Genomic DNA, 27,372 nt, shown 5'->3' with positions numbered 1-27,372 from the left:
ATGCTCTCAGAGATTCCTTTCTAGCTCCAATACCATCAGAGGTTTTGCACAGGCAGGTGTAACTGATCTAGTAAACAATTCAGCTGATGATGCATAAGAAGGAACAGAACCCAGCTGGCTCTCTGAGTCTCTTATGTGGCTCTGTGGGACTAGCAGGAGTAAAACAAAAGGGGGAGTCTGTTAGTCTATAAACGTGCCACAGGATTCTTTGCTGCTTTTACAAAAGGGGGAGGCATTTTTCTAGTAAAGTAGCAAAGGTGACTCTGAACAGACCTAGGGAGCAGGTTTCCTAACTAAGGTGTGGTTATATAGTTTCCGGAGCAGAACAACTCTCTCCTGTTTCCCACACTATATAAGGGGGATGGGAGATAATTCTTTCCATATTTACCTCCAAGTGCCTATGGCCGGGTGGGGAGATCGATTCGTTAATGTCTGTAAAAGGCTCTGAAGCCGAAAAATGCTGATTCTCCTAAAACTCCCCCGAGCACATAGTGGGCTGGTGGCTTGGCAAACTGCGGAAGATGCGGCCACGCAGGGAGTTTGGCTGGAGGGGGATGATGCCTGGGCTCGTGCTGCCGGCTCGCAGCCCCCTAATCCCAGACGCCTCTACCTCATTCCCACATGACATCACCCTGCAAGTCTTCTGTTTGCTTCACACTCACATGTCCTTCTCCCACTCCTCCCCTCCCAATCCGCATCAACCCACCTCACGGGGGGAAGGGAGAGGGGGTTCGCCGGACACCCGCAGCGGCCAATGGGAGAGCAGCCCAGCTGAGGGCTGGGAAGAGCCGATGGGAGCGGGGCCGGGCGCTGCAGCCGGGGTTTAGGTATTGCTGACAATAGGGGAAGCCGGAGCGGCGTGCAGCAGGAGGAGCAGGGGGCGGGCGCTGCAGCCGAGGTTTAGGTATTGCTGACAATAGGGGAAGCCGGAGCGGCGTGCAGCAGGAGGAGCAGGGGGCGGGCGCTCCTGCTGGCTGCCTTGCTCTGAGCTAGCCGCGCCGCTGGGGAGTGCGAGGCAGGGAGAAAGAGGAAGCGCAGCAGCAGCAGCAGGGCGAAAGCCAGGGAAGGGAACCGCTCTGCCGCGCCCCGGTGAGTCCCATGGGTGCCCGGGCCCCTCCTGCCCGGCGCACTTGCAGGGCACTTCGCGTCACCCGAGGTTCCCCGGGCAGGGGGCGTTCGGAGAGCGACTCTCATTCATTCCCACGCTGCTCTCCGGAGTCCCTGGTGTGGACAAGTTTGAAACCAGGGCGCAGCGCAGACGGAGTCCCTTCAAGTTTCCCTGGGCGGGGGTGGGTGATTGGCGAGCCGGGCTCCGGGCAGCGCTGGTGGGCTAAGCTGCATGGCTGGGGTTGGGGAGACCCATTCAGCCAAGGGAGGGGGGCCGGCTGCTTCTCCTGCACATGCCGCTCATTCATTTAACAAAGGGAGCTGCCTTCGTTCTTAGTCCCCCTTAACTTGCGCCAGCGTGAACCGAAGGGATTCTGCGTGTGTGTGTTTGGGTGTGTGTGTGGGAAATTGAGATCTAAATTGGAGCTTCAGCTTTTCCTGGCTCTGTTGGGGTTCACTGACTGGAGAGAACTGGGGGTGGGGGGTTCCCCCCTTGCTTTCTCATAGCTAGTGGTAAAGAGACCTGGGCATGGACGCTTGGATTTTGTGGTAAGAGGGAGACCCGAAGAGGCAGTTGCGGGGTTGAGCATTCGGCTTTTTGTCTAGGGAACTGAAACAACGGGGGTGCCCGGGGCTGGCAAACGCTTCAGCGCTGAATTGATGGGGTATGTCAGGAGCAGAGAAAATAAAGAGCGTGTCACGATTCGGAGCGCCGTTCTGGCGTTTGAGGCGGTGAGCGAGCTGAGAGCTGCGGGGAGGGGAGGTGGTGTGGGGTTTGGGGTGAATACAGAGAATTGGGGACCCGGAATCCTGAGGAGGGGGTTGCACGTCCAGCGAGCGAGTTGTATGTCTAGTGAGACAAGTAGGATGGGGTTTGGGGAATGGCGATCCCACCCCCCCGGCTTTGTGTGCCCAGTGAACAGAGCTAATAGGCGGTGGGGGCAGGAGGTTGGTATAGGTTCTTGCCGCGGGTGTGTGCGGGGGTGTTGGGTGAAAATGCAGAGTGCAGCTCTTCTGGGGTTTTATTTTTGGTCCTTGGAGAGAACTCGGGCAGCAGAACTGAACTTTTTTGAATGTGATGAGCAGAGAATTCAGGGAGCGTGGGTGTGTTTCAGTGGGTGGCTTTCTTCAAGGCTGCCCTGGGGAGCGAGGGGAGCAGCCGCAGGAGGGTGCCGCTGGAGAAATGACTTTATCTCATTCTGCAACTCTGTAAAGGCTGCCGTGTGAAATTGCCCAGATTCAGAAAGCCTCATATTCCTAGTGATGTCCACTGTGATTCTGGCTACTTTCCTCTTCCAGAGGCTTTAACAATCACAGCGCTATGTGAGCTGTCTGGATGTCACAGAACATTTGCTCACACTGGCAATTACTCAGCCCTTATTCATTCCCAGCCTCCAGTCAGAGTTTCTCCTGGGGAGAGAGATGAGTAGAAACCGAATAAAAGGCTTCAGGATTTGGCTAGATATTTGGGAAACTTCATCTCCTCTAAGATTTGCAAATTATGTTTAGATGCTATGATTATTTTAATTTGTGGTAATTATATATTATTTTAATATGTGGTAATAATAGTGAGAAGTGCATTGTTAAACTATTTAGTCTTAGCCAAGTTTTAAAAGCAAAAGAACAGTGGGTGTTGTGAGTAGGCAGGATTTCTTAGAGAGAGGTATGCTTCTAAAAATTTTTTTTCAGCAAGTGAAGGAGCAGAAGGAAGAAAGTCTGTTCTTTCCATTGGGAATTAGAGAGTAATCCCAATACAGTACTTAACCTCTGGGTACAGTAATTGCATTCCCCAACCCCCCACTATTTTGGGAGCTGCTTGATGAGTTACGCGTTATCCTGCAAGGTCCTGAGTGCCCTCAATCTTCAGGAGGAGTTCAGGATACTTGTCAGGCTCAGGCAGGTCTACGCTAGAAGTGCTACATTAGTGCAGCTGTGCTGTTGTATGTTCTGTGACAGCGCTTTGATCACTGTAGCTTGCAGTGTGTGTGTGTGTGTGTGTCTTTGTCTTTTCACTCCACTGAGCAACATGGGTTAGACTGACTTACCCAGTAGTATAGACCTGCCCTCAGAAAGAGGCTTTGGTGCAATCCTTATAGATGTCCACTGAGCAGTTGAGGTTCCTTTATGCCTCCCACCCCCTCTTAATGCAGATTATTCCTACAAGCAGGCATAATCTGTACAGAGAGAGGACAGCCAGACTACAGGAAGATGTTAATGCTGCTATTCCAGTATTTGCTTGAGTTTATTTGAAGATTGATTACGGTACTTTTTCTTTTGTACCTTGAGCCAGAATTTGGCCTTGTATGCATGTAACACTACAGAAATACTGAAAGTAATGGGTGGGGGGTGACAGCCGGGTGGATAGTTGTCATACCTGAACTCTGCAAATGGGATACTAAGGCTAGAAAGGTACCCCTCCTGTATGTGGTATTGAAATAAAAGTTAAACCTGAGGAAGAAACCACTCTTGTCAGTGCACTAATGCTCTTATTCTACCATCTGCTCAGTGACTGTTCTGGGTGAGGCCAGGTAGATGAGATGGTATCCTTTATTGGACCAACTTCTGTTGGTGAGAGACAGAAGCTTTGGAGCTCACACAGAGCTGCTTTTCAGGTCTTCTTCCCAAGAGGAGAAAGAATTGTGTGTGTAGGGAAAATATAAATGGAAAGATTTGAATTTTTCTAACACCTCAAAGATGTCAAGCCTGGTTTCTCCTCCCCCGCCCGCCCCCCCATTAATTAATTACAAAAGATGAATTCAAGTTTTCTTTGTATCAGTTCGCTTGCAACAGTTTTAAATTCAGTGTTAACTGTCTCACCAAATAGGTCAGAACTTCAAACATCTCTCTACTTCACTATTACTAGCTATTTGGGGTTTATTTTTGTTAATGATTTTTCTGATCAGCAGGATGTTGGGACAGACACTGTGGTGTTTGCATGGAGGAAATCACTGGTCCTATGTTTTGCTCTCTCTCTAGATACTTATATGGCATTCATAAGTGTACTATCCGAGTGCCTTCCTTGCTGACTTAGAGCCTGCCCTTCTACTCTCATCAAAGCGAACTGCAATATTCCTATTGACTTGAGAGGGAGCAGGCTTGAGTTCTAAATCCTTTTTACTGAGATATGGTTTTCTGATTTTTTCCCCTTTTTGGTGCAGCTGTCCTGCAAGGCTTTTCTTTTGAACGGCTAACTTTTAAAAATCACTAGTTCAAAGTCTGAGGATGGGATCCCTGCCTCAAAGAGCTTATAGCCTAAACCAGGGGTCGGCAACCTATGGCATGCGTGCCAAAGATGGCACGCGAGCTGATTTTTAATGGCACGCTGGAGCCTGCTGGGAGCCCAGCGTGCCATTAAAAATCCTGCCGACACGGCAAGCTGCAGGGTCCCCGCTCCCTGTCAGGAGTGCCGGGCCGAGCGAAGCAAGTTGCCGGCCTCTCCCCTGCCTTCCCCTTGAGCCCTGCCCCCGTGCGTGCAGGGCTCTGGGGGCCGGGGCAGCGTTTGGCTCCGTGGGGAGGGAAAACCGCTCCCTGCTCATCCGGAGCTCTGCTGCCACGTGCGCAGTGCTCTGAGGGGTGGGGCAGGACTGCACGCGGCGGCAACAAAACTCTAGATGAGCGGGGAGCCTCATGCTAAGGCGTTTGGGGCTGGGGTGGGGTTGGATAAGGGGTGGGGCAGACAGGGAGCAGGCTGGGTTGGATGGGGGGGTGGGGTCCCTGGGGGTGGTTAGGGGCGGGGGTCTCTGGAGGGGGCAGTCAGGGAGTGGGGGGAGGGGTTGGAATGGGCATGGGAGTCCCGGGGTCTGTTAGTGGGTGGGGTGTGGATAGGGGTCAGGGCAGTCAGGGGACAGGAAGCAAGGAGGGTCCTGGGGGCCAGTTAGTAGGTCTCTGGAGCGGGTGGTCAGGGGACAAGGAGCTGGGGGGGTTGGATGAGTCGGGAGTGCTGGGGGAGGAGCTGTCAGGAGGTAAGGGTGTGGAGAGGGGTTGGGGCAAGCAGGGAGCGGGGGGGTTTATGGGTCCAAAGTTCTGGGGGTCGTGTCAGGGAGCGGGGAGCGGTTAGATAGGCATGGGAGTGCAGGGGGTTCTGTCTGGATGCAGGGGTGTGGATAAGGGTTGGGGCAGTCAGGGAACAGATAGAGGGTAGGGTCCTAGGGGGGCAGTCAGGGGACAAGGGGCAGGGAGGGTTAGATAGGGGGTGGGGTCCCAGGAGGGGGTAGTTGGGACAAGGAGCGGGGGGGTTGAGAGTTCTGGGGGGGCAATCACCGAGCCCTCTGCCCTGACCCCTCCCCCCCACACATAGCCATGAGCCCTGTACCACTCAGCCCTCTGACTCCTTCACCCCTCCATGACCCCAGCCCTGACTCTGACACCTCCATACATACCCAGCCCCCCTACCCTGACATCTGCACCCCCTCACGTCCCCAGCCCTCTGCCCTAACTCTTGCACCCCCCACATCCCATGCACCCCGCACATCCCTACCTCCACCCTGAGCACCAAACGGGAGCTCCTGCACCCCCACTCACATTCCTACCTGCACCCCTCACACCAAATGGGAGCTGACCAGGTAAGTGCCCCCACACCCGAACCTCCTGCCCCAACCCTGAGCCCCCTCCCTCATTCTAGCTCCTGGCCAGACCCTTCAGGTACCCACTGTATGTGGGCAGGGCCGGGACCCTAGACTGGCAGCGAGCTGAGCGGGTCCGGCAGCCGGGATCCCGGCTGGCAGGATCTGGCAGATGGAACTCCTGAGCGGCAGTGGGCTGAGCTGCTGTTGGTCTGAGGTCCCGGCTGCTGGCCCTGCACAGCCCGCTGCCGGTCTGGGGTTCTGGTTGCCAGACCCTTCCCAGCTGGGGTCCCGGCCACAGGTCCCACTCAGCCCACTGCTGGCCTAGGTGAACAGAACCCCAGACCAGCAGCCGGCTGAGGGGCTGGCAGCATAAGATCAACATTTTAATTTAATTTTAAATGAAGCTTCTTAAATATTTTGAAAACCTGTTTATTTTACAATACAACACTAGTTTAGTTATATAATATATAGACTTAGAGAGAGACCTTCTAAAAAACATTAAAATGTATTACCGGCATGCAAAACCTTAAATTAAAGTGAGTAAATGAAGACTCTGCACACCACTTCTGAAAGGTTGCCGACCCCTGGTCTAAACAGACAGGGTTCATGAAGCAGAGGGGAAGGGGAAGCAACAGCAAGCCAGTGACAAAGTACTCTGTTCCCATAGGAATTGCAAGTTCCTTTAATGCTTATTTGGAATGGGGAGAGGTAGGGTTTAGAGGCCTTTTGAGTTCAAGTGTGTTTTCAGGAGGGTGTGACGGGATCCCTGGGATGCAACCTGGAACTGGGGTACTGCTGAGCCCTTGGACCCACCATCCTGTACTCCCTCTCACTGTTCTCTAGCAGGTACTGCACTTACACAGCCATGCAGAGGCAGGGACACGTCTAACCTAGTTACATGAATGCTTCTCCCAGCCACTCATGAACCAACAATAGAGAGGCTCCAGCCAATTCCCTCCAGCTCCTCAGCCTTACACCTTCTTGCCCTGGTCAGAAGCCTGACCAGTGTAAGGCTACGTCTTCACTACCCGCCGTATTGGCAGGTAGCAATCGATTCCTTGGGGATCGATATATCGTGTCTCATCTAGACGCGATATATCGATCCCCGAACGCGCTTATATCGATTCCGGAACTCCAGCAACCCGAACAGAGTTGCGGAATCGACACGGGGAGCCGCGGACATCGATCCCGTGCCATGAGGACGGTGAGTAATTCTATCTTAGATACTTTGACTTCAGCTACGTTATTCACATAGCTGAAGTTGCGTATCTGAGATCGATTTTCCCTCGTAGTGTAGACCAGCCCTAAGATGACTTACCCAGTCTGTCTCTCCCTCAATGTGGAGAGGACATGCACTAGCCTTTGTAACTGAGCTGAGATCCCAAGCACTTCAAGCAATTTTGAAGGTTTAAGTAAAGGTTTAAGTAAAGCATAAAACAGATTTATTAGCTACAGAAAGATAGATTTTAAGTGGTTATAAGTGATGCATAAAAGATCAGAGAAAGTTACCAAAGAAAATAAAAGATAAATGTGCAATCTAAATCTTAAACTTTATTACATGAGGCAGTATTTAGATCAGCATTTTTCTCAGCCCACTGGATGTTACAGTTCTTAACACACAGGCTTCTCCTTAAGCCTGGACCAGTCTCCTCAGATCACCTTCATCTTCTCCACTTTGCTGTTGCTTCTAGCATAGGTGTGGGGGAAGAGAAAGGTAAAGGCCTTCTGTTACTGTTCCCTATTTTATATCCTTAGTCCATGTGCCTAGACGACACTTGCCCTGGTAGGCTATGCTGAGTCACTGGGTTGAGCAATCAGTCTGCTGTAGTCTTGTGCGGCTGAGTCATAGAATAGAGCAGTCCCCATTGTGTGGTGCTTGGGCAGCCCCCATTGAATTGTAAATCCCTGGATTACAATTCCCCTGCTAATTAATGGTTGTTGAACACCCTTCTGGGTGGAGGTCCTTTGTATGTCACTAGTAAATTTACAGCGCATTTCTGTAACACTATACAGCTACTTTTATAACTTCATACGCACTAATGATATACACATTTGGATAGAACAATGAGTTTCAGCAGATCATAACCTTTCATATGGTATCTTACATGGCATGCTTTGTATGAAATATGATGATGTATGAATGATGAGTATGGGGGTTACAGGGTGCCATTTTGAAGTACAGTGTGTCACAGAGGGATTGAAGGAGAGGATGAAGGCATGGTGGAGGCATCCAGCTCAATTACAGCGCTTCAGGTCATCATCCAGACTTCAGAATGAGTATGTGACCTGGAGAACCACGTTTGGTTTCTGTTGTTAAAGCTAAAACAGGGGCTTTTTTGACCTCTTGCGTCTGATCTGGGGTGCAGGTTAAACAATAGCTTTTTCCCCAGTACAGTTTTTTGGATGGTCTGGGCTCTTCGTACCTGCTTTAGTCCACTTCAACACTGATTACTGGTGTTACTTCAGTGGAAATCACTGGTGTTACTTCAGTGGAAGAGTGCAACAAAATAGGGCTCTCAAATGGTAAAATTAATCACGATTGATCATGAGATAAAAGAAATTAATCCCACTGTTAATAATAGAATACCAATTTAAATGTTTATAAATCTTTTTGGATGTTTTTCTGCATTTTCAAATATAGTGGTTGTATTCTGCATTGTAATTGAAAAGTGTAGAGTGCTTATTTTTGATTACAGATATTTGCATTGTAAAAAAAAATAAACAAAATCTACACGTCAAAGCATGAAAGAACGTATGACTGTTTAGCATATCTAGCACGTAAATACCTTGCAGTGCTGGCTACAACAGAGCCATGCAAACACTTTCAGGTGACATTGTAAATAAGAAGCGGGCAGCATTATCTCCTGCCAATGGAAACAAACTTGTTTGTCTTAGCGATTGGTGGAACAAAAAGTAGGACTTGTAGGCTTTTGTTTTTGTGTACAGTTACGTAAAAAATAATAATTCTACATTCTACATTTGTAAATTGGACCTTCACGATAAAGGGATTGCACTACAGACAGTACTTTGAGGTGAATGGAAAAATACTATTTTGTTTTTTACAGTGCAAATATTTGTAATAAAAATTAAGTGAGCACTGTATACTTTGTACTCCGTGTTGTAATTGAAATCAGTATATTTGAAAATGCAGAAAATATCCAAAATATTTATAATAAATTTCAGTTGGTATTCTGTTAGTTTTTAACAATGTGATGATTGCAGTTAATCTCAGTGTTTAATTTTTTGATAGTTAATCTGGTTTGAGTTAATCGCTTGAGTTAACTGACAGCCCTAATATGGTGAATCAGGTGCTTGATTAGATTTTATTTTTTTAAGAGATTTAGCACAACACTCTCTTTCTGTCCCTAATGTTGTGTCTCTATCTTTGACGCAGGAACAGACTGACCATGTCAAAGGCGGTAACAGCACAGCATGCATACTGTTTTACTCCTGCATTTGACATTATTTATGACAGTAGCACCCAGAAACCCTCACTGACAGTCTGTGCTTGGCATTGCACGTAATATATAGCGCGTGCCTTGAAGAGCTTATACTCTAAACCAGAGGTGGGCAAAATTTTTGGCCTGAGGGCCACATTGGGGTTGCAAAACAGTATGGAGGGCTAGGTAAGGAAGGCTGTGCCTCCCCAAACAGCCTGGTCCCCTCCCCCTCCCTGAACTCCCAACCCATCCGCCCCCCCCCGCTCCTTGTCCCCTAACCGCCCCCTCCTGGCACCTCACCCACTATCCAATCCCCCTGCTCCCAGTTCCCTGACTACCCCCTGTCCACCGCCTTGCCTCTAACAGGCTCCCCGGGACTCCCACCTGCTATCCGATTCCTCGGCCCCAGCCCTTTTTGGAATGTGGCCCTGCGAACATGGTCAGAGGACTGGAGAGAAGTGGCAGTTTCACCTTTAAAGCGGCCACCCAGTGCTCCTCCTGAGTCCTCCAGCCACATTCGCAGTGCTCCTGCTGCCTGCACCTCCTGCCTGTTCCCCTGAGGCTGCAGGTGAGCCTCCCTCCCTGCTCTTGCACAGGGGGTGCACTGGGGCTGAGCTGCCTGGTGGCACAGTGAGGTGAGACTGAATAGCAGGGGAGGGGCAGGGGGCTAGCCTCCCTGGCTGTGAGCTCAGGGGCTGGGCAGGATGGGCCTGCACCTTTGCCTACCTCTGCTCTAAACAAATGAGAGACAGGAAGTACTATTGTTCCAATTTTACAGATGAAGAACTGAGGTAAGTGGTTTGTCTAAGCTGTTGCAGAGCTGGGAATTGAACCTAGATCTTCTGTGTCCCAGTCCAGTGCCTTCAGCACAAGACCATCCATCATCCCTGATTGTGTTGATGAAATGTCAACTGTGCAATCACTGACTTTAAAAAACAGAAATACCAAAGGTCAGAACAAAGAGTTCCAGCTTTGGTGTGGTTATAACTCCTTCTACTGATGTGTTTTCTGTCATGGTGGCAGTGATGGACTTTGGATTATTATTATTATTATTATTTTTTGAACTCTAGATTGGTAGAAGGAACAGTCTTATTGATGCAATAAAACTAAACTTTTATGGTTGTTAAAATACCTGATAGCTCAAATGACACAAGCGTTTCATACCCCTATCTAGCATGACTTCTCTTTTACCTTCTAATGGATTATGGGTTATATTTTATTCATGAAGTGGGGGATGGGAAAGAGAAATCATTTTCATTCAGATAGTGGGGCTTTCAAATAGTGGTGTTTGTTACAATGTGTTCTTCTGTTTGCATATAGAAAGCTTTATGGCTTGTGAAATACATATGTCTTGTCAGATCTCTTTTTTGAAACTGTTTATGCTAAATATGGTTCCAGATTTTCATAATTCTCATTTTATATACATGCATGTGCTGACACATGCACATACATTGCTTATTTTAAGGCCTGCAGAGATCACTATGATCATCTCTCACCTGTGTTAGGCAGGAGGTCACACTAGAATTTTTACCCAGTGATTTTTTGCTGGAGAGGGACTTAATGTTCACTCATGTTGTAGGGAAAACTATTCAGCCCAGGAACTTGTGAATGAATTAGAGCATGTCTTAGAAATATATCCAATCTCTATTTAAAGACTTCATGTGATCTTGGATTTACCTTTTGCCTTTGTAAACTGTTTCAAGAATTTGTCTTATTTGGGGAAACCTCTATTTGGATCTGGAACTAAAAAGCTCAGATCCATCTTTAGTTCATACCAGTTCAGGATGAAGGAAAAAATAAGCTTTTCTTTAAGCTGGTATCCTAATCTTTAAGGATTCTTTTCCTGCTATGAATTTGTTTACGAAGAGTAGGCACCAAATGATCTGTATTCTATTACACCAATATTACCCGTCAGAAGTCTATGCAGTTGCATGGGTATAACAAGAGAGAGAACTTGGGTTATGATTTGAGTTTTTAACAATTTGACAAGTATCTAGCTTTGTGTCTGTGATAGGGATTTAAAGTGCAATTCTCAGCGCGATACAGGGTACAACTCAAAATGAGTTGTCTTGTATGTGAAGGCATAACTGGGTCTCAGAACCACGGGGTCGGGGGGGAAAAATATAACAAGGCCCAGTGGATGATGTCCTGATAATATCCCTTCATTACACTAGTTCATTTAACGAGCCTCTTGAGCCTGAACTTCCATGACCCTTCACTTTCAAAGGTAAAACTAACAGTCAGGTAACAGCTTGTCAATAAGGGGCATATAATCTAAAGAGAATTAAAGGCAAACTGACACATTGGGGTGGGATATCAGTACTTGGTCCTACTAGTGAAGGCAGGGGGCTGGACTCAATGACCTATCAGGTCCCTTCCAGTTCTAGGAGATAGGTGTATCTCCATATGTTATCAGGCTTTGAAATGTGATATTGATTAGCTTTATTAAAATTAATAAGACACTGAATTATAAAACTCCATTACATTGTGCATCTTTTCTGGAAAGAAAGTAATGCAAATAAATATTGTGGGTGACATGCTCATTTCCTTCAGAAACTACAGAACATATTAAATCTTGATGGAGCCTAGATTTTTCTGCTATGTAACACATTCTTCTTAATGGATCAGTGACACCAAGGGAGTTAACACTGGCAGCATTTACTAGCCAAGAGGCATTCAGTGAGATGGTGCCAAATATGAGTGTTCTATTACTGGACCAATGATATTGTAGTTAAAGGTCACCCGCAAAGTGGAGGTGGGGGAGAAATGGGCTTGTCTGCTTTGCTGCTTCATAAAGCACTCCCGGAAGGCTTTTATTATATTTATAAATATAAATGCTTGGAGGATTTTTTTGTTGTTGTTTTTAACACTGTAGAATAAGGTCTTGTCTACCCTAGAAGAATCTATGGGTGACTGGAGAAGAGGGGAAGGGATTTTTATTTGAATGTTTAAAACTTTGTCACTTCTGGTTTGGTTGATATTTAGTTAACTAAAACATTTGTGAGAGAAACTTTCTTTAAGGATTTGACAACCCTGCCTTTTCAACTAAAGTAAAACAGGAACCTTTGGGAAAAAGGATGCCTTTAGGCACACTTTAAAGAAGGGAGAGAAAAAAGCAGTCCTCTTCTGCTTTGGAGGGCATCTTCAACGGGGAAATGTTGCCTGTGAAGACCACTGGTCTTGCTGTATGATGCTCTATCTTGGTCCAAGCAGTATTGGTGACCTGATGGACCTCCGTGGTTAAGAAGATTGAGTGCTGGATTTTCAACGGGATCTCCATCTATACTAATTCCTATATTTTATGGAGTTAAATAACACCCTTAATGTTACAGGGTATTTTGAAGATGAGTTGAATTCCTAAACTCTGGAAGCCTGTTTCTAAAAAATAGAAAATGTTCTAGGAATAGCCAGCCTCCATCTGAAAAAATATTGTAAGATGCTAAATGAAAATGATATATTGGATGGATCACTATGTCTTCGGTGATTATCTTGTAGCGAATGACTGTCACCAGTGAACAATTGTTTCCTTTCACAAATGTTCGTATGAATTTTATTGCCAGACTCCCCAGAAGACTTTAAATTATTTGTTTTACCACAGAAGTCCATTGATGCTTTCCTCTACCCTATTCTGCCACCGTGCATCAATGCTGATCTCTAGGAGTAAGAAAGTAGTTTAGTTGCTCTGTTTAGGGCAGTGGTCCCCAGCCTTTTTGTCTGGCGGGCGCCAGATGAAGGACCATGGCTACGGTCCAGCATCTGCCAAAATGCTGCCGAATTTCTGCAGCATTTCGGCGGTGACACCTCTCGATGACATTGCTTGTCGGTGGCAAGTGGCGTCATCGAGAGGCATCACTGCCAAAATGCAGCAGAAATTCGGCTTCATTTCAGCGGATGCTTGACCGCCGGCCAGGACGCGGGTGCATTTAGATGCCCTGGCACCCGCGGGCACTGCGTTGGGGACCCCTGGTTTAGAGTTCCTGAATCCTTGTCACTGGATCACACAGGCTCCCAGATGGGAACAGTTTTTATTTTATAGCGGAACTTAACTTGTAGGGTTAACCTAGATATAAATGCTGATGACACTCTGACTTATGAGCTAAGGCAGTGGTGTTCAAACCGGGGTGTGTGAAGAAACTTTGCCCTTTTGCCCTTTTAAAAAACAAACACACAAATAACCCTTTTTGCTGCAGACTGTCTAGTACCCCATTGCCATCCTTAAATCTGTGCTGCTGCTGGCAGCAGCACTGCCTACAGAGTTGCGTGACCAGAGAATGGCTGCTGCCGCCCAGGGTGTTCATGTTGTTTGCGGCGCAGCAGGACTATTTTTTTTTAATCCTGCTCCTGTCCCACTCCACAATACCCACTCCCACCTGCTCCTACATTGTTTATTTAATTTTTATCCCGCTCCCACTATGATGGCAGCGGGTCCTGTGGGATCCCAGTGCTGCTGCAGGAGAACTTGTACATTTAGTAATAAAAACAATTTTTTCATTCCTTCTGTCAACTTGCAAAAAAAACCCGCCAGTTTGAGATTACATGTTGTAGGGCAGGGGTACATGACAAATTCAGTGAATGGTAAAGGGAGCGTGACTGTAAGTTTGTGCACCACTGACCCTAAGGCATCCGCTCTTCCTAATAAAAGTACTCGTAAGGGTCTCTATTGTGTTGCTAACTCTTGCGATCTATATCCTGAGTGTCATGATATTTGGTAGCTTTTCTTAGTTCTGCCTCCTGGAGGCATTCAGTTTGCTGAGTGTTTTAGCATTTATTTAAAAAACAAAGTACGGTAAGTTTCTCACCCTAATGACTATGGAGAAAAGCTCAGAAATTGGCCCAGATGTGAAAATCAGTAAGCAAGTACTAAGAACATAAAATGAGAGTTTTTAAAAAAAAAATAATTACTTCTGAGAACCCAACTCATTATTTTTGTTGAATGTTTAGCGTTGCTAATACTGCATTTATAAAGTACAGCATAATGAAGTTGCAGTAACGACATTGCTTAGTCTGCAAAAGCTCAATATATCCATTGAAATGTCCATTAGGCATCCTTGGGGAGAGCGAGAGAGATGTAAAACTGTTTGGGGGCAGGAAGAAGTGCTGCAGGACAATAAATGAGCATGTCGGATTGCTGTTGCATTGACCTAATAAAACCACTTAAATATTTCATTTCTGGTTTAAATAAATTCTCAATCTACTGCACATCTTTCTAATAAAGGGATTAATAAAAATCTGCGATTCCTTCAAATATCTGTACTTTGCTGTTTTAATCCATCACTTGTATATTTCTGACTTCCTTTCTTAGTAATTTAATGAATTTCATCTCTTTGTAAAATATTCCTCCTTGTGCCATCCAGTGCCAAAAGACATTGAGAGTAGGAACATAATTGCTCCTTTAGGACCTGTTCTAATCCCCTGCTGATGTTCCCAAACAAGATTTTTAAGAGATTTTTAAGCACAAAATTAAGCTGACCCTGTATCTTCATTTGGATAAGTATGTATCTAGTCTGTGAGGCTGGTTTCTCCCTTAAATCTAGAAGCAGTGTACTCACATCTTCTTGTCAACTGCTGGGATTGGGCCACATCCACCTTGATTGAACTGACCTCATTAGCACTGACACCCCCCTACCCCTTTGTAAGGCAACTCCCATCTTTTCATGTGCTGTATATTATACCTGCTTACTGTATTTTCACTCCATGCATCTGATGAAATGGGTTATAGCCTACAAAAGCTTATGCCCAAAAAAATTTGTTAGTCTCTAAGGTGCCACAAGGACTCCTTGTTGTTTTTTAATGAAAGCCCTGACACTAATCACTTTAAATGTAACTTGACAAGGAAAAGTGTTAGGGTTGTCATTCTTTTATGTAAGCGCTCTTGTACTGTCTGCTTCCTTCCTTCCCTCCCACCCCAAGTTTGTTTTTGTGCTTGCTTTCTACATTAAATATTTGTTTTGTCTGCCTCCGTTTTTTCTGAAAGACTTTAGACAAATAGAGAATGGATACATAAGTGATACTGGAGACATACACTCTCTCTCTCTCACTCACTTGGGAGGAAAGATGTCTAAATGTTCCACACCCTTACTCCCTTTAAGTCCAAAACTTATAGTCCACATTTGGGATTGTCCAAGCAGTCTAACAGCAAAACTAAAGAAGGCCACCCTTGGTATTTCTAAAGGCAAAAAAAGCAGACTTGTTTTTCCATGCTGAAGAAAACGTATGCCCCTCCACCCCCAACCTTTCATGCCTCCTGTATACATGTGAAAAGCCAAACATGACACAAAACCAGTTTTGTTTCCTTTGTAGGTCACCTTTATGTAGGTTAAAAATAAATCATCTCTATGGTATGTAAGAACAGCAATAAGTTCTTCAAATTGTGTGTCCCTGTGGGTACTCTGCTTCAGGTGCACTGTGGCCCCATGTGTCTTTGATCAAAGGCATTTGGAAGGCTTGCAGAGGCACCTTACACGTGCTTGTGCCCCACACCGAGGCTATATAGGGTTGCGTGGGCAGACTGCCCTCAGTTCCTTTTCCGTAACCTTGATCTGAGCATTCAGAGTGCTCACTTCAATTGTCAGGCTTGCCTTGGCTAGCCTTTAGTTAAGTTAGGTTAGTGTTTAGTTAAATTTGTTTTCTGAAGAGAATTGCAATATCTTGTTCTCTCTATTTCCCCCACTTCTCCTGGGAGGTTCTTTCTCTGTTGAGGGGGTGTGCCAGGATCACGTGTGTTCACATATTGTCTTACTTGCCAGAAGGCTATCCTGGTTCGCAGGGGTTAGTCCTTTAAGGGAAAAGTCAGAAGGTACTGGGAAAGTCTCTGAGAAAAGAAGTTCTAGTTCTCCTCAGAAAGAGCTTACTTCAGAGAGATCTTAAGTCTCTACAAAAATCAATCTGTCCAAGTCCTCAAGTTCTGGTCTGGATACCATTAAGACTCCAGAGTCGTCCTGTACCCATCACGCTCCTAAGACTCGGAATTCCTCTAGGAGCCGTGACCCCTCAGCATGCTTCGGTACCTAAGTCAGTGTCGACGCCATAATAAGTGACGGGGGCAGCAGAGACAAGCAGCCTGCTTCTAACAAGTTGGTACTGATAGGCGTCCTGTTACTGTTTCTGGTAGCCCGAATTGTGATTTCCCTCAGTTACCACAGAAGTCCAAGCAACTGCTTCAGCCCATGATAGCTTAGACACAGTTAACATTGTTGGTACCATTTACCTGCCACTGCAAGGGACCTACTTCAGTACTGTTAATTCATCTGGTACTGCAGGAATTTAGATATTGGAAAGACCTATTTTTGTTGAATGAACCAGAGCCTCCCCTCTTGATGGGTACCAAGCACTTTGGTAGCAACATCCACAGGGTCACTGGAATTACAGGTCTCTCTGGGACCACCTGATTCCCTACCATTCTCAGGGCTGCCCAGAGGTGGGGGACAAGTGGGCCAATTTGCCCCAGGCATCGCAGGGGCCCCCACAAGAGTTTTTTGGGGCCCCTGGAGTGGGGTCCTTCACTTGCTCTGGGGGCCCCAGAAAACTCTCACAGGGCCCGGGCCCTCAGAGCTTCCTCCGTCCCAGGTCTTCAGCGGCAATTCGGCGGTGGGGGGTCCCGCCCCAGGACCCGCCACCGAAGTGCCGGGTCTTTGGTGGCAATTCGGGGCGGGGACTCCCTGCTGCCGAAGACCCCAGGCCCCCTGAATCCTCTGGGCGGCCCTGACCATTCTCTGGCAGAGCTCCCCTGTTGGATGATGAGAAGCAACTTTCCTCGGTCTCTCACATCTTGGTGCAAGAGCCTCCTACTTACCTTTATATGAACCCTTTCCCTGGCACCTACAAGGAGAGGGTTGACTCACAGGTAGGGGACAGATCTGAGTCCCCATCACTGGTATGAGTGGCCTTGAATTCCACTCTGTATTCCTTATGGTCCCACTTAGTGGTCGTATTGCGACCCTTGGCAGGGGTTGCCTGCTGGCAGCAGTTCTCAAAAGCCCCTAGCCTCTCTCATTGGGACTGCCAGTCTCCTACTCCATCTGTTCCTCCTTAACTACCTCAACAGCTGGAGGAAACCTTTGAAGAGCAACAGACTGTAACAGACAAGGAGGCCGCCCAAAAGACTAATATTCCTCTTCTTCCCCACCCTCTCTGGCCAATGACTTCAAATGGTTTCAGGACCTCACGAAATGGGTTGCAGATTCTTTGCAGATAACCCCCCCTGAAGAAGTCAGAGAGTCACAACACAAACTATTGCACACTTGGCAGACAGCACTGTCTCCCCGAGTGGCCTTGCCCATTAACAAAGCTCTTCTGCCAAGACCATCTGGCAGACCTCAGCCACAGCACTATCTGTGTGCTGACAAAAAAAGTGTTCTGTCCCAGCCCAACCAAATATTATGTCTGGATTTTTTTCCCCCTCCACATACCTAACTCCTTGAATGCTGAAGCCGTAAATGAATGTGATAGATAGCCCCATGCTAAATCGACCCCATATGACCCCTTTGGCCATAAGAGCTATTTATCTGTGACCCTGCAGTTTAGAACAGCAAATTGTATTTTGCCCTATAAATTTGATAATCACACCGCCTGTTTCAAGTCTCACATGTTTATTGAACACCTTCCAGCAGAACATCACAAACAGTTCCAGGACATCCTAGCCCAAAGTTTATAGCTAGAATGTTTTTATAAGCCGCTCTGGCTGCTGCTGATGCTACAGCTCACTCCATCTCCACAGCAGTTGTCATGTGTTGGCCATCTTGGCTCCAGCTGTCTGAGATCCTTAGGGGCATCCAAAATATAGTTGAGGATCTTCCTCTTGATGTTTTGAAACTCTTTGCTGAGATGACCAATGAGTCATTTTACGCTTTGAAATACTCCAGAGCCACCTTGCAATCTTCTGGGATTTATACACCTGCAAGTAAATGGAAATGTAATAAATCCCAAACTTCCCAGAGTTCCTGTCCTGTCCAGTTTTCTGGCTTTGAAAGACCTTCGTAGCCATGTGGGAAGAAACGAGGGTTTCAGAGAGACACCATGTACTACATCTTGTTTAACCATTCAGCCTTCCTCATCAGAATTTTTATGGTCTAGTTGAGGGACTGAAAGAGCCCTGGTGTTCGTACGTTCAGCTGCAACAGTTGACCTTTCTCCTTTTTGGGCCTCTCCCCGCCATTTTCAGCTGGTGTGGGAGCAGCTTACATGAGACAAATGGGTCTTGAAGGTTATAACATCTGGTACTCTTTTATCTAAACCAATGCGATTGTATTGAAGTGTCTGGAAAACTCCATCTGAGATAGCAGGATTTCTGCATATCACTTTCTATTAAAATGATGAACTTTCTGTGCTCTTGTATAATCTAGAAGGGGAAAGCTGGGCAGTAGAAGATGCACATTTCCGAGGGCAAGTCTGGGACTAGGAAATTGCTGGTGTTTCTCTGCAGTGTAAATCAAGAATGGCTGACCATATACTCATACAATATAGCTGGGAGTAATTTACATGCTGGAAGCTGTGTGTGAGTAGACCAGGAGTGGATGTTCTGTCAGTGAAGCAGTGCAAAAGGCACCCCAGGTTGGAGAATTCAGGGGACACAGCTGTTCAATGGTCCAGATTTTACCCTGAGTAATGTCACAGTGTGTTCAATCTGTGGGAGGAACATTGTAGTGTAGCTGCTTACACAGTTAGGTAGAAAGAACAGGCTTACTTGTGGCACCTTAGAGACTAACACATTTATTTGAGCATAAGCTTTCGTGGGCTACAGCCCACTTCATTGGATGCATAGACTGGAACATACAGCAAGAAGATATTTATACATACAGAGAACATGAAAAGGTGGAAGTACGGATACCAATTGTAAGAGGCCAGTCAACTGAGACGAGCTATCATCAGCAGGAGAAAAAAAACTTTTGAAGTGGTAATTGAGATGACCCATAGAAGGTGTGAGGATACTTAACATGGGGAAATAGATTCAATTAGTGTACTAACCCAACCATTCCCAGTCTCTGTTCAAACCTAAGTTTAATTATATCTAATTTGCATATTTGAGTTCAGCAGTCTCTCTTTGGAGTCTGTTTCTGATGTTTTTTTGTTGTAAAATTGCCACCTTCAAGTCTGTCACAGAGTGGTTAGAGAGGTTGAAGTGTTCTCCCACTGGTTTTTGAATGTTATGATTCCTGATGTCAGATTTGTGTCCATTTATTCTTTTGCGTAGATACTGTCTGGTTTGGCTAATGTACATGGCAGAGGGGCATTGCTGGCACATGATGGCATATATCACGTTGGTAGATGTGCAGGTGAATGAGCCCCTGATGGCGTGGCTGATGTGATTAGGTCCTATGATGGTGCCACTTGAATAGATATGTGGACAGAGTTGCCATATTACCTAATCACATCAGCCACGCCATCAGGGGCTCGTTTACTCTTTCCCATGCTCCCCCTCTAGACACGGCCAACACACACTTATCAACCTCCTAGCTCCAGTCTGTACCTGCGGCATTCCTCTCCTCCCCGTCACAGTACAGTACAGCACTGTGGACTCTCAGTACCCACTGCACTCAGCATCCATACCTCTGCAGTTTAGCCCTGCTGAAGTACAGTATCCACTGCACTGTACTCCAGAGGAGAAGATTGGATATTTTACCTGGACATACACAAATCTTTAAATGTCCTGGGACCCCACCTCCTCCTGGAACCCTCCCTTCCCCCATCCCCCTCAGTTCTGTTGTGTGTTTTTCGTTTGTTTGTTTGTCTCTTTCCTTCAGTGGTTGTTTTTTAATAAAATAATTGTTCTGGTTTGTAAACAATCTTTATTCCATTGTTAACTGAAAGCAACCCGAGCCCTTCATAGTGCATCATCTGCGCTAATCACAATCACCTCCTAGCATTACAAGCACTGCACTCCTGAGCATAGCAACAAATATTAGCGGATTTCAGCTTCAAATTGCTGCCTCAAGTCATCCCTGATCCTTGTGGTCCCATGCTGTGCCCCTCTAATAGCCCTGGTCTCCTGCTGTTCAAATTCAGCCTCTCGGTGTTGAGCCTCAGTAGGTCCAGCCCTGAGTGAAGCTTTCACTCTTCCCTTCACAAATATTATGGAGCGTACCGCAAGCGACTATAAGCATAGGAATATTGTCATGGGCCAGATCCAGTCTCCCATAGAGCCATCACCAGCAGGCCTTTAAACAGCCAAAAGCACACTCAACAGTCCTTCTGCACTTGCTCAGCCTGTTGTTGGAGCTGCTCGTTGCTGCTTTCAGGGTGCCCCATGTATGGCTTCATAAGCCACGGCATTAAGGAGTAGGCAGGGTCTCTCAGGATCACAATGGGCATTTCAACTTCCCCTATGGTGATCTTCTGGTTCAGGAAGAAAGTCCCTGCTTGCGGCTTCCTGAACAGGTCAATGTTCCAAAAGATGTGGGCATCATACACCTTTCTGGCCAGCCTGCGTTAATGTCTGTGAAATGCCCACAGTGATCCACAAGCATCTGGAGAACCATTGAGAAACACCTCTTCCTCTGGCTAGGTGGTCTGGTGCCAGAATTGCATGCCATCTATCGCCCCTCTGCAGTTAGGGAAGCCTATTTGTGCAAAGCCATCCACAATGTCACACACATTGCCCAGAGTCATGGTCTTTCGGAGCAAGATGCGATTAATGGCCCTGCACACTTCCATCAACACAAGTCCAATGGTCAACTTTCCCACTCCAAACTGGTTAGTGACTGATCGGTAGCAGTCTGGAGTAGGCAGCTTCCACTGTGCAATCACCACGCGCTTCTCCAATGGCAGGGCAGCCAGGGCCGGCGCTTCCATTTAGGAGACCTAGGCAGTTGCCTAGGGCGCCAGGGGTAGGGAGGGCGGCAGACTGCTCCAGTGGACCTCCCACAGGCATTCCTGCGGGTGGTCCGCTGGTCCCGTGGTTCCAGAGAAGCATCCACAGGCACTCCTGCAGCAGGTCCACCGGAGCTGCGGGACCAGCGGACTGTCCGCAGGAACGCCTGCGGGAGGTCCACCGGAGCCGTGGGACTGGCAAGCCGGCCCTTCGCCTAGGGCGCCAAAAACCCTGGCACCGCTCCTGAGGGCAGCTCTCATTCTCATGTCCTTGCGCCGCAGGGTTGGGGTGATCTCATCACACAGTCCCGTGAATGTGGCTTTCCTCATCTGAAAGTTCTGCAGCTACTGCTCATCATCCCAGATGTGCATGACAATGTGATCCCACCACTCAGTGCTTGTTTCCTGAGCCCAAAAGCAGCGTTCCACTGCGGTCAGCACCTCTGTGAATGCCACAAATAATCTTGTCGTAGCTGCTATGCGTGGTGAGATCAATGTCAAACTGCTCTTGCCTTTGTAGTTTACAGAATAACTCCACTGCCCTTCATGACGTGTTGGTCAGAGCGACCAGCATACTGGTCAGCAGTTTGGGATCCATTCCTGCAGCCTGAAAGAGGCCGAGTATGCAGTGCACAAACCACTGAAAGATGGTGCCAAATGCTAATGGAAGTACAGGGTTTTCTGGAATGCAAAGCAATGAATCATGGGGCATTGGGACAGGACCCAGGATGCCCCACGACTCCCTCAACCTTCCCACAACTCTTAGCGGCGGAACAGGAAGTGCTGCTCTGTGGGATAGCTGCCCAGAGTGCACCACTCTGAATACCGCTGCAAGTGCCACAAGTGTGAACGCGCTATTGTGCAGGCAGCTGACAGTGTGAACACACAACAGAGATTTCCCTTCAGTGCTCTCTGAGCGGCGTTGTAACTGCTGGTGCTGTAACTCTGCCAGTGTAGACAGACCCTTAGAGTCTGAGCCAAATGCTATTAAAGTAAATGAGAACCTTAATGAGTAAAAAGGGTTTTAAGAACTGCTATACAAGAGCAAACCAATGGCCCATCTAGTATTATTCTGTCTCTGGCAGGGACCAGTATCAGATATTCTAGAGAGTGGTCAAGATGCCAGCTGTGTAGTAGCCTATTCATAAGGAAAGATTCTTCCTAACCTCAGGCAGTTGGTAATGGACTTCTGGCTTAGAGCATGATGACTTCCACTGGATATAAATGTGTAAGGGGTCTAACAGTAGATGTTCTCATATATCCATATAAATGCCCAGTCACTTCTTAAATCCTACTAATCTCTTGTCTTCAGTATTTAAGGGCCTGATCTAGTTTATTTGCCTGAGACACACACTTTCATAAAACAACTTCCTCTTACCTACACTTTTTCAAGTAGCATTTGCATTATTCTTTAGTGGAGGTAATTCTAGAATGTTTGGGTGTTTTGGCCAGAGCCGTAATGTGTTTTGGCCCTAGAAAGGTGTGTTCCTTGTGTGAGCTCCTGTCTCTGTATCAAAATTCAAAATAAGCTAAACTTGGGATTGCAGAGTGGAGAAATTCTGTAGCTGACCTTGACTTTTTTTCATGTGAGCAAAATGGGCAGGTGAAAAGTGGTCTTCCTGTGAATCTGGCATGTGTTTAGAGGTCTTTAGCAGCTCTAGCTGTGTGTGTACATACCTGCAGCTGCTGTCCTTCTGGTCTGTTTGACGCAAACATAATATTAATGTACATTTTAATTTGAAAGAACTCTTAGGACATTGTGCGGACAGTGAAGACCTTATAGCGTCAGCCTCTCCCGTTCAGTGGGGAACAGTCTCAAGTTAGGTTTTTTGGAAAGTCAGTGTCTGCAATTATGCTGCAGATTGCTTTGTAAAAGCAACAGAAGCCCATAGTGTTTTTGGTAGCAGAGAAATAGCTTAAAGCATTTGTCTTTATAATTGTAAGAAATGTACTAGTTGGGTAACACACACATTTAAGGAAAAAGACTGTACTTCTAGATCTGACTTCATGTGCTTTAGAGATACAAGGTGGGTGAGGTAATAATTTTTTATTGGACCAACTTCTGTTGGTGAGAGAGAGAAGCTTTTGAGCTACACAGAGCTCTTCTTCAGGTCTGGGAAAGGTACTCGAGTGTCACAGCTAAATGCGAGGGGGAACAGATTGTTTAGCCTAAGTAGTTAACACATACTGTAAGGGACCATTTCAAGGTGGAATGGCCCGTTAACACTTCTGCAGTCATAGGACAAAATGAGGGGTGTAGTGGGTTACAGATTGTTATAATAAGCCGTAAATCCAGTGTCTCTGTTCAATCCATGATTTTTTAGTGTCTAGCAGAGTTATTAATTTAAGCTCCCAGGCTCGTCTTCTGAAAGTGTTGTGCAGGTTTCCTTTGAGGATGAGGACTGAGAGGTCAGACATAGTGATCGCTTTGTGAAAAGAGTTTACCCACTGGTGCTAGAGTGTTTTTGTGTTTAATCATTTTCCAGGTGCTCTGTCTGTTAAGTTTTATGTGATGTCATTTATGGAGTTGAATAGAACAGAGGGACCTGCTACTTTCCTCCTCATGTATCTTAATTAGCAGAACTCAGCTTTGGAGAATATTGAGATGTATAGTTGAATAACATTAACAAATAAACTACAGGTGGTTCAAATTCAGGAGCATGGATCTAACGGACTGGGAGCCTGCTGCCAAGCATAGAGGATTCCCCAGGGCATCTTCTCCCAAAGTACTTACTAACAATCGTTGTTGGGCCTCATATTATTGCTTCCTTAAGTCCCCTTTCTTTTCCTGGCATTGGAGCACCCTTCATTTTTTTTCATTTTTAGTTTTTATTCATTTCCAATTCTGGTAATTATTGTATATGATCCTGGTTTTTAATGTTATGCAGGGCCCCAAGCACCTTGCCCAGCAGGTGCTTCAGAAATAAAATTATTATTGTTCTTGGCAGAGGCAGAGCTCTGTGTGATGCTTCCACAGCAGCTGCTTGCATTATGCCTGACTCAATTAATCCTCCTTTTATGGTAAGTAAATGGATTCTTCAATTCAAAAACCAGAAAGACAATTTAGAATTATCCAGTAAGTTACAAACCATGATCTGGGCTGGAACCTCTGAGTGATGTCCATCTAAAACAATTTGTTCTTAAAGTCTATAAATCGATATTCTGAAGAATGGGTAGTTGGGGCTAATTCAGAGTGCTTGATTCTCCACCACCTTCCATCATGTGTTACCACCTAAATCTGTTCAAAGTGGGTGAAAAATGCCACCAGTCCAGCATGTTTGCATTTTTACATCCACTGTGCACAGATGTAAATGATTACCCACAGGTGCAAGGCAGAGGTGACTCACCCTGGAGAACAGCTTTCTGGTGTAATGTAGGAAGGAGGAACAGGTGGCAGCAGTGCCAGGGTTGAGGCAGATGCATCTCTCTCCCCCTCGCCCGTTTCTGGTCGGTTGGGAGATTCTATGCGAGCGGTGGTGGTGGGGGGGGGATTAACAGAAGGTTGTGGCCTTCTTCTTACTGTAGGAGCACAAGTGGACTAGGAGCAGCTCTGGGGAAAGATTACACAAAGAAAAACTGTTTTTATGTAAGCTGGGCTGTGATGTGCAATGCATTTACCAGTTTGTTCCATGGCTGCTTAGTTTGAGAGAAAATACAGGGAGATTATATAGTGATTCTAGGCAGTGCAGGGATGTATTATACAGTTTTGGGAGATGGAGAGCCAGAAAACTGTAAGGTTGGTCTGTGTCCTGGAGTTTACATGAAGGATCATTCTTGTATTCATTGCAACAGAATACTGTCTGTTTTCTGTCATGGGAGATGCTACCTGATGGGCCTAGAAACTCAAGAGCTTGTTTGTTTGTTTTCTGGAGCCTTTGCTACCTCCACTTGGATGGGAAAGGGTAGTGATGCGAGAGAGGTTTTTTAGGAATAGTCCCTGAGGGGGCCCATGAGCTCAGCCAGGCCCCTGTCAGTTGAATTGGATTAGTGGATTAATGACATTGTTAGGATCTAAGTCTGCCTAGGATTACATAAAAACTGTACAGGGACATCAGGATAAACTGGGATACTCTTGGATTTCAGGGACATGTCCTATTGGAACTGTACGTAAATGAGACTGAGCCTCTGCCTTCAGTCACTTGCAAAAGTATGCAGACTGATACTGAAAAACGTGTATGCAAGAGGGGGCGTCGAGAATAAGCAAATTGCAGATCAAAAAGATATTCTTGGGATGTTTGAAAGAAAGCTGGGTAAACAAATGTACTTCAGCACATACATCAGTGGTGGAAAAGGGAGCTGATGGTCATGTCACAGCGTGGGCCAGAAGAGCTGAGCTAGCTTTGAACCAATATCTTTGAGCTCGTATTCTAAGTAGACTATGGAAAGCAGAATAAGAGGATCTAGTTCCCTGTTGCCTTCCACCATGTAAAGTCATTTACTCCAGTGTAATGCAAGTGCAACATGGATGTTAAATGCGAATATTCTGATCTGGTGGCATATTACTATTGGTTTGTGAAAGAGCTTTAAGGACTTTTCGTTGCTCGAAGTGCAGAAACTGTGGGAGATCTTCATGAGGAGAAAGGAGGTGAATTGGAGCCGGGGTTTTGGGTCAGAACCCTCTCTAATTCTAATGGCTAAAATGAAAATGCTTTCTAACATTGTAAGATTGTAGATCTGTACCTGGACTCCACAGTTCGGCATCACTTCTAATCGTAGAGGGGGAAAATGTTGGAACAAGTTTATAATCTGATAGCCACAAACTAACCTGCTTCTTTTGATGAGGAGTTTCTCTTGTGGAGAGGAGGAAAGGAGGGGCAGATGGCATGATCCAGGGGATAGGACACCACACTGGGAATCTGGAGATCTGTTCCCCTCTCTGCCATTAACTTGCTTTGTGACCTTGCTCAAGACACGTCATCTCTGCCTCAGTTTACACCACTCTGAAATGAGGCTATGGATAAGTGTTACCCATTTGCAAATATTGTTCTAGAGCAGGGATTCTCAAACAGGGGGTTGTAAGGATATTAGCTGAGGGGTCATGAACTGTCAGCCTCCATCCCCAAACCCTGCTTTGCCTCCAGCATTTATAATGGTGTTAAACATAAAAAAGTGTTTTTAATTTATTAGGGGGGTTGCACTCAGAGGCTTGCTATGTGAAAGAGGTCACCAGTACAAAAGTTTGAGATCCACTCTTCTAGAGACACCTGTATTACCCTCTTGGAAAAACCTTATAGGGCTGAATGGAAATGAAACTAATAGTTCTATAGAAATTCTTGGTGTGGGTAAGAGTCCAATAAAAGTGTATAGCAGAGAGAACTTTTTCTATAGATTGCTTTAAAAACTCCCCAGAAGAATTATTCTAAAGGTGACAGGTATTGACAAGTGCTGAAGGAATATCAGCTGTTTCCTTCCCTGCTGTAATTTCTTCTATTTTGTCTCCCATCCACTTGATTGACAGCTAATATGCCTTGCACTGATCCTGGAATTCTGAATCAACAAAAATGACAGGGCAAAATAATATGTGGAGTTCTTAACAGAAGTCATATGTATTAGATGGAAAAGCCATATTGCTTGCCATAGGTGGTCTCAGGAGCGCCGCCAGCTTTTTTGGCACCCTAGGCGGCGGAAGGTCCCGCCCCTGAAATGCCGCCCCCGACAGAGGTGGCAGAAGGTCCCGCCCCTGAAATACCGACGATGACGGGGCGGCCGAAGATCCGGCCGCCATGGTCACCGCCCCCCAAATATTAGTGCCCTCGGCAACCGCCTAGGTCGCCTAATGGGTTGCGCCGGCCCTGGGTGCTCTGTGTGTATTTTCCTCTTCTGTTTAAACAGATCAGTTTCCACAGGTTGCTTCACAGTTATGAAGCAGTTCAGTTAATTAACATTTTCAGTCAGAATGATCCTTTAGGACAAAGATACATTTGTAACTGTAATGCATTTGGGAATATAAGCATTTTCCTGCCTCATACAGAATTTGATGCTCCAGGGAATGCGGTGTAACTGGAAAAAATGATGCTCTCAGATTTTCCATGTACAAAGACATCCAGAACCTCAACATCTCAAAGCAAAACTCAGTCAAACGGCTCAGTTTGACCTGGCTTCGGGTGTCAGCCAGTGTGGGGGGGCCACGGGGGTCTTTAGTACTCTGGAAGTCATTCAGGGAAACTGAGCAAATTTAACAAAAGTATTGGGCTTGAAATGAGCTGAATTGCGCAGCTCTAATTGAAAATGGATGACCTGTTTCTGGGAGTTTGTTATGATAATGACCTTTTGAAAGCTTGTTCAAACTGTTTTCATTGCACTCAGACAGGAATGTTGTGTTCTTTGTCCAATCCCTTAAAACCTTTTGTTTTAGCTACTGACAGCTTAAAATTTTTGGAGGTGATATTTGGGGGTGAGGGTGAAATCAGGGATGGGCCCAAGCCAAAACCTTGACTCTGAACATCCTGAACTTC

At 46.2% G+C, this 27,372-nt stretch overlaps 1 protein-coding gene across 1 annotated transcript in view; it reads left to right on the top strand.

The window, feature by feature from the left end:
* The first annotated feature begins 958 nt into the window (after positions 1-958).
* The window catches only part of PAK1 (p21 (RAC1) activated kinase 1), a 112,819-nt gene continuing 86,405 nt past the window's right edge, over positions 959-27,372 (top strand). Inside the window, exon 1 of the mRNA XM_030557983.1 lies at positions 959-1,089. The gene's annotated coding sequence lies outside the window, so the exon portion shown is untranslated. The remainder of the gene's footprint in view (positions 1,090-27,372) is intronic.

The sequence above is a fragment of the Gopherus evgoodei genome, chromosome 1 (genome assembly GCF_007399415.2).
Source record: "Gopherus evgoodei ecotype Sinaloan lineage chromosome 1, rGopEvg1_v1.p, whole genome shotgun sequence".
Lineage (NCBI taxonomy): Eukaryota > Metazoa > Chordata > Testudines > Testudinidae > Gopherus > Gopherus evgoodei.
This window is presented reverse-complemented; position numbering and strand designations above follow the sequence as displayed.